This window comes from Macaca mulatta, chromosome 8 (genome assembly GCF_049350105.2).
Source record: "Macaca mulatta isolate MMU2019108-1 chromosome 8, T2T-MMU8v2.0, whole genome shotgun sequence".
Lineage (NCBI taxonomy): Eukaryota > Metazoa > Chordata > Mammalia > Primates > Cercopithecidae > Macaca > Macaca mulatta.
Window position 1 is genome coordinate 59,912,871 of NC_133413.1, and position 8,376 is coordinate 59,921,246.

Sequence of the window (8,376 nt, forward strand, 5' to 3'; positions counted from 1 at the left end):
CTGCAGTTTGTCTACTCCATCTCATTTCTACCATCATTTCTCTTAGGTGTCTACCACGTGGTAGGCACTATTCTAGATACAGAATTCTGAGCAAATATAGTTAGGATTTGAGTGGTTTTTGAGTTTAGAGTTAGTGAGTGGTATTTGAGAAGAAATAATTTTAAATGTAGGGACGAAATGCAGCTGAAAGGAATTCTTTCTCTTTATATCTCTCTTTCTTCGACATGCTTAGTTCTCATCACATGCCAGGCCCCACATGCCAGTCCTGCTGTCTCAAGCTTTGCTGGAGGTTGGACATTGTCATCTGCGCCACTGCCCTGGAAGCAGCGAGGCAGAGCAGCCACAGGTCACAGCATCAGAAAGGCTTCTACAGAGGAGTCTACAGACTCTTCTTGAACTTGGTATATCTTTAGCCAGCACAAGGACATAGAATAAAAATTTCAGTATGATTAATTCTAGGTGTTAGAATAAAAATTTCAGTATGATTAATTCTAGGTGTTGCTTTACTCCTAAACCTTAGGGTATGATAATATGAAGAAGATAAGGCCGGGTGCGGTGGCTCATGCTGTAATCCCAGCACTTTGGGAGGCTGAAGCGGGTGGATCACGAAGTCAGGAAATCAAGACCATCCTGGCTAACACGGTGGAACCCCATCTCTATTAAAAAAAAAAAAAAAAATAGCGTGGCGTGGTGGTGGACGCCTGTAGTCCCAGCTACTCGGGAGGCTGAGGCAGGAGAATGGCGTGAACCAGGAGGCAGAGCTTGCAGTGAGCGGAGAGGCAGAGCTTGCAATGAGCCGAGATCGCACCGCTGCACTCCAGCCTGGGCTACAGAGTGACTCCGTCAAAAAAAAAAAAAAAAAAAAAAAAAAAAAAGATTGAATAAGAGGTTTTGATTTGTACAACATGAAATCTGATAATTCAGGAATGATGTTGTAAACAATGTAGACGTTTTTCAAACTGGCGGTTGATGAAAAGAAAGTTAATAGCAAACCAAAAAATAACAAAGAATGAAACGAAAGATGCGAAAGATGGAAGAAATATGAAAATAATTTGCTTTCTGGTAGTTTCTGTCTTTAAAAGATCTCCAAATTGCAATAAGCTCACTGTATTAAATTTCATCACATTCTGTTCTTTTGAGTAAATATCAAGAGTTTTCAGAGGTCCTGTGAGACTGGTGTAAAGGTAATGATTAGTTTGATTAATGTCACTAATTTATATAAAAATGCAAATATTGTAATACTTCCTAACACTCTCCAAAAGATTTCTCTTTGCTTTCATTATGTAACCATTCTTATTTTCAATTTTCTTTTGCCCCATCAAGCACGTTTTTCTCTCAATGTGTTATGTTATCACTGTAAATATAACTTTGTTTTATGAAAGTGCCACTGGGATTATTTTGAGAACACATTCACATTTTTTCATTCAACCTCTATTTTCCATTGTGGTAATTGTCATGAGACTTACATTTCTGGAGAGGAAGAATGGAAAGCATTCTATTATTACAGCCCAGAAAGAGTGTTGAAGTCGCTTTATACAGAGAAGCACAGCACAAATACTTGGATTGCTTATGTTAAAGGGCAAAGCTTCAGCACATTGGGCACCTTCATAACTTTGTGATAATCTAAATATTGTTAAATATGCTTACTTGGGCTTGGTAACTGAATGTTGTCATCAAAGTCTAGACAGAATTCATGTGTGGCGAAAGCAGTAGAGCAGAAATCTTAAAAATATTGTTTATAAGGCTTATTTTTATCCAGTTACAGTGAGTATAACATACAATATTACTCTTGAAATGCCACTTTCCTAAGGGCATGTCCATAAAATTGCTCCAAAAATATATTATCAGGTGTTAAAACATCAGAGGACATTACCTTAGTTTCTTGTGCCAATGTGGCATTGTGAACTTGAAATTTTGCAGTGTTTGAAATATAGAAAATGCAAAGGAAATCTATCAATCTTCAACAAGTTAATTCTAAATTGATATTGATATAATAGTTTCTGAAAACAATTCTGAAAATTTTCTTCTTTACATTTGGAAAGATAAAGTTTTCTAAAGAATATTTCATATCCATGAAGAGAAGAATTTGCCCTGCAGAAATTAGACTAATTTTTATTTTAACTGGTCTCATATTCCATTCATTCTAAAGGGTTTCACACGTATGTCTTAATATTGTACTAATTATGTTATATTTAACATCTGTAGTTCTCCTTTAAAAACTACATGGTTTTCTAAATAAAAATTGTTGTTATTGTAATGAGGAATCTTTGAATCTCTGCGATACTCAACCCGGCTATTAGGTCACCTAGTGAGTCATAGGATGGAACAGATTCATGAAAGCCACCACAGAGGTCTTTTCTCACATTGTTTTAACTTTTTATCTATGGAAATGTTAAAGCTAACACAGAAGTACAAATAATATATAATGAATCCTTATGTGCTCAATATATAACTCTAACAATTATGTACATTTGATCAATGTTGTTTCATTTACACACCAACTAAATTTTTAAATATTTTGGCTCTGGAATTGTTTATAATTCACAGATGATATCATGTTATTGATAAATAAGTATGCATCTATAAATATACTGTTTTTATTGAAACTAAGTTATTTTTTCTATAAAATTTTACATATTCTTGATCTGCCCCATTTCATCTCCATGGTGTCATTGTACATATTCCTTATACTCTACATTTATTTTTTTAAATTTGCTGATAAAGCTAGAGGCTTAATCACATATAGTTCTGATAGTTAAATTATTTTATAGGTGATCCTTATTCATTGCCTCCATCCATTTTTATTTTCCACTGGGGGCTGAAAAGACAGGGTATCCAAATGTAATCACTCCTTCTGCATGCAATAGCTCGAATTCTTCTATAAAGAACTTCCCATCATCAGCTATTTGGTTACCATGGCTACACTGCACACAGCTCTGCTGTGTCCTCACTGCAGGGAAGGCTCCTTCTGGCTTACAAGTTGAAGTTTAAAGAGTTCTTCAAGTCTTTACATTTTTCTAAAATCTGATTCTATATTTTTAAAAAAACAACATCATTTTCCGTTAATCCCCAGAACTTAATGTTTCAGTGAAGAAAGATCCCTCATACATATATGTTTTTCTACTTTTCTCAATTTTAACGATGCTGTTATATCCGTAAGAATTTAGTTTTCTTCCATATTCTGAACTTTTGCTAAATTCTGAACTTATTCATGAATATCCACTGATATTTCTCTTGCTTGAAGTTGTCATATTCTTATGATCAATATTAGATCATCACTTCTCATTTATTTGATACATTAGCTATTTATTTGCTACTGAATAAAGATTCTGAAAACGACCATGCTTTATAGACCTCAGCACTCCTATTACACCTCTTGTCCCATGGTTTTTAAAAAAAACTTGTTATATTTATTTATTTATTTGTAGGGAGAAAAAAAGCAGCAATATTTTTGAGTTACAAATTTTATGATATCACTGTTTACATTATGCTATTTACATTATTTAGGTTTTTTTTTTTACTCTTTCTGAGAGCTTAGAACGTATTTATTGGAACAGAAATTTAAACATAAGACCCAAAAGATACTGTGACCATACTTAATCTTTGAAGTGTAATTTTTAAGTCTACTTACTTTGTATAAATAATTTATGAAATGTTCCGTATTTTTGCGCTGTAACTTTGTACCAAGGAAAGGTTTTCAGATTTGAGCACAAAGTGATTTTCTCTAAATGTTTTTGTGGCTAGATGTTTATTCGTCCTGCTCAGGATTAACTGGAGGTTTGGTAGCGCTCAGATTCATTTCAGGATAGATAAGCAGGAAGCCTTGATCACCATTAATTGAATCTGAAGAAGCAAGAAATGGGTGCAGTGGCTCCATTGCTAATGTTATAAGAGAAAATGATAGCAATATCCAAATCCAGACAAACGTCTACTTGGAGTAACCAGAAGGTAGTTAAAGGCACATTACTGGCTCAGAGGAGCTTTTTATTTCTCAAAACCACAGTCCACAGCCAAGTTCTGAAGACAGCAGAACTTCCTCTTGTCAATTAACAGATTCTTTGCAAACACCCAGATCCCATGATTTGATTGTCCCCACATCCACCTCTCAGTAATGGTATCCAAAGGTGAACTGAGGGAAGCCTATTGACAATGACTGAATTACAAATATCTAATAATAATAGGGAAGGTACAGTTAAAACTGGCATAAAATTCATAAATCTTTGTGCATTAATATACTATTAATTTAGTTTCTATTCATGTTATTAAAACTGATATTATAATTTAGGAATAGAGAGACTTTAAAGTCCATTACAACTGTCATATCTAACTCCTTTTTAAAAAAATAAATAAAGGCCAAAATCTGAACTTTTTTTTCTTCTGCTCATTTTTTGAAAAGATGCCTGGATAGGCATTGCAGAGCTGCACCATTGACTTATTTCATCTCTTGTGGTTAGCGTGACCAGTCTGGACAGCTGCTTTGGTGTTTACCTTATAAAACTATAGGCAACATTTGCTTGAAGTACAAAGTAGTTTAACTTTATGGTAGCATAATTTTGTCCAGTAATTGTGTCACAAAGAATATTTAAATGGAATAGTAATTTAAATGCCTAATATACTACTTAATGCCAATACAGTAAATCTCATTAAATTTAGGAAATTTTCTTAAACTTTTTTACCTTTCTGTATTAACTGAACAGAACTATCTTCTACTATATAAAGATGCTTGCATGTATCTGAAATAACAGATTATCTGAAGGTGAATTGTTCAGTATTACAGCAACAATGCATAGTTTCTAGTTTCTATTATTAAAAATAGACAAGGTTAATTATTTAATTTCCATTTATACGGTTTTAATATATGATCATATATTCTGTTCAATTTATTTTAAGAAAGACTACAAGGAAAACATGACAAGAAAGGAGAGAAGGGCAGACTAAAAGGAAAACAGTTGCAGAAAAAAGGGAGGAATATCTCTCAAAAAAAAAAAAATTGAAATATTATGGACCATACAGAAATACAAGAAAAAGTAATACAGAATGTATATGGTGCACAATTTAACACCAAAACCTTTATCACCAGAAATAAATACACAGAATTAATTTAAAAAATAAAGATTAAGGCACTACATTCGAGTCCATTTAAAAATAATAGTAATATTTAAATATTCTATGATACAGAAAGGTAAAAAAGTTTAAGAAGAGTTACCCTTTGTTATAAATTGTTAGATAGATAGATTCATGACTCAGAGATAACTCGGAGGTTGCTTATTTCCAAAATTTTAAATGCATCCCATTGCAATAATAAAAAATTGCAAAAAGGATTAATTGCAAACAAATGACAATACAATCATGAATTGTAAATAGCAATTGTTATATTTAAAGAAAAAGAACAAAATGGACACTAGATCAAACCTTTTAAACATGACTTATCCTAAATACACAAAGCAGTGCAAAAGGCTAAGAAATAAGAGTTACGACGATTTGAAAGAAAGAAACAAAACTCTCATTTTGTGCAAATGGTTTCTACCTAGAGAAACCTAGATGATGTGTAAGTTTTTGTTCATCTACAATGAGTGAATATTTCTCATGAAGGAGGTTAATAGAATTTAAGAATAGATACAAGGTGAACAAACTGCAATGTGATATTTTATTCAATCAAAGTATAACACTCATATAAAATATTAAAATTTATAAAAATTTGTGATTCGTATAATTTTATAATTTCCTTGCATTTTTGATCAGACTCTCTCATAATGTGAAAGAAAAATTAATAATAATGAGTTGAAACTTTTCTGATGAGAATAACAATATAAAATTATATAATACTAGGAAATAAAACTTCAAGTTATTTACAAAGATAATTATGAAACTATAATGAAAGTCATACAATGAAGCATTTAGCTGAATAGATATACCTTGAGTGTCAGAGGGAAATACTCAATATTTTAAATATTATCTTTCTGCAAATTACTCTTCAAACTCAAACAGAATTTCAAAAAATACTTATGGATCTTGGTAGTTGTTGCCACAGTTCATCACACCAGCCAAAAATTAAGAAAATTCAGTAAGTATGTGTCTGTTATTTCCTTACAAAAGAGAAAAGCTTAAAACTGCAATAGATTGTTTTCACATTGTTATATTTATAGCACATTAGTAGGATTAGGTAGGCTAAGATCAATAGTCTGTTGCAATTAATTCAGTTTACATTTTCCTTTTTTAGGGAGATTCAATAAGATAAAACTGGACTTTTGTAGGCTCTTTACTTAAATAGGATCTTGGCTGTATCTCTTTAAGATGTAAATGATAGCTCCTATTTTTGGGCAGGCTTTTAAATTATATCAAATTCTGACAGTATGATTAGAGTAGGCAGAATATTTATGAACTGTTGACGTTGATAATTATTTAAGACACCACATATTTCACAATATCTGACTTTATAAAAACAGACTAATTTTTTTGAAGCAGTTTTAGGTTCACAGCAAAATTGACCAAGAAATACAGAGGATTCCCATACATTCACTGCCCTCACACACACACACACACACACACACACACACACACACACAACCTCCATCGCCACCAACATCCCTCTCCAGGGCAGTACATTTGTTATAGTCAGTAAACTGACACTGAAACATGATTATTACTCAAAGTCCCTGGTTTACATTAGGGTTCACTCCTGGTCTGGTATATTCTATGAGATTTGATGAACGCATAATGACGTATATCCATCATTGTTGTATCATACAGAAAAGTTTTGATGACTTAAAAATCCCCTCTAACTATCCATTCCTTCTCTCCCTCAGGGCTAGAGCCCCTGGCACCCAATGACCCTTTTTTGTTTGTTTATTTGATTGTTTTTTTTGTTTTTTACATATCTGCATGCACCACAGTTTATTCACTGACTGAAGGACATTTTGGTTGCTTCCAAGGTTTGGCAATTATTAATTACCTGCTATAAACATCCACGTGTGGGTATTTGTGAGGAATACATTTTCAACTCATGTGGATAAATAAACGTAAAGAAGCACAATTGCTGAAATGTATGATAGAGTACATTTACTTTTGTAAGAAATTTGACTTGTTTTAAAAATTTATTTTCCCATTCTTTCAGAGACTAAATTCTGATACTCAACCAGTTGCAACTTAGATTTTATTGTCTCTGCAATGTTTTAATAAATGGCTTGTCTAATTATAAACATAAAAATAAAAGGTTGCTTTTCTGAAATTCATGTCTCACATTACGTATAAAATCATGTGATACATATCAAACATGTTAACTTTTTATCTAAGTTATTGAAATATGAGTGGTTGTATTTATAAAGTTAACATGGATTAAGAAAGGTCCTAAAACAAAAACAGTATTAAAGAAAAAGAAGAATAGTTTGGAATTCATAATAATTATAAAATTTATATCTCAATTACTATAACAAAAGGTAAATTACTACTGAAACACTGTAAGAATATATTTGAAAATTACTTAAGGTAAATTTGACAATTTCAGGTATGAGTTTGGATCAGTCTTGCCCCTTTTAGACAATTTCTACTGAGAAAAGCCCAGGAGAAGTATATCTGGGGATTGGAGGTATACTCAGTGGATACTTGGTTTCAGAATAATTGCATGTAATACCTGGTGCAGCAGCTCATTTCTAAAAGGGGCCAAGGGGCTTAATTCCTCATTCTATTTGTCTAACAAAGGGAAAGAAATGTCCTTTCCAGAGGAAGCCTCTGCAGTTACTTTAATTGCGATGTTCAGACTACAACAAAGGGTGTGTTGGGCCCTCAAGCATGCAATAAATATAATTATAGTCAAGAATTATTGGGAAATGCAATTAAGAGAACGAACCCACAAATTATTCTGATATTGCTGTTAACAAATACTTTAAAAGTCTGTGATTTTATTGATTAAAAAACAGAAAATAAATATGCAAAAGAAAAAATACAGATTTTCACCAGAGAATTGGAATCTATATAAAAAATAAAATTAGAAGTAGAAAATTAAAGTACCTAAAATCAAAAACTAAATGGAATAGTGAACAATAAAGCAGTTCAATGGAATGCAGCTAATTTGAAACATAGAGAGACAAAATATGAAAAAAGTGAACAATGCATTAGAGATGTGGGAACAGTCAAAAGATACAACACATTTACAAGTGGATTCATAGATAAAAGGAGTAAGAGAAATGGGACACTAGCCACATTCAAAGAGGTGATGGTTGATGATTTTTGGAGGCTGATGAAATGCAATAACCCACAGATTTAAGTTATCTCAATTTATATAGTAAAGTAGGAAAACAAAGAACAATTAATGATCATTTTAATGGATGTAGAAAAATCATTTTATAAAATTCAGTAACTATTCATGATAAAACATTT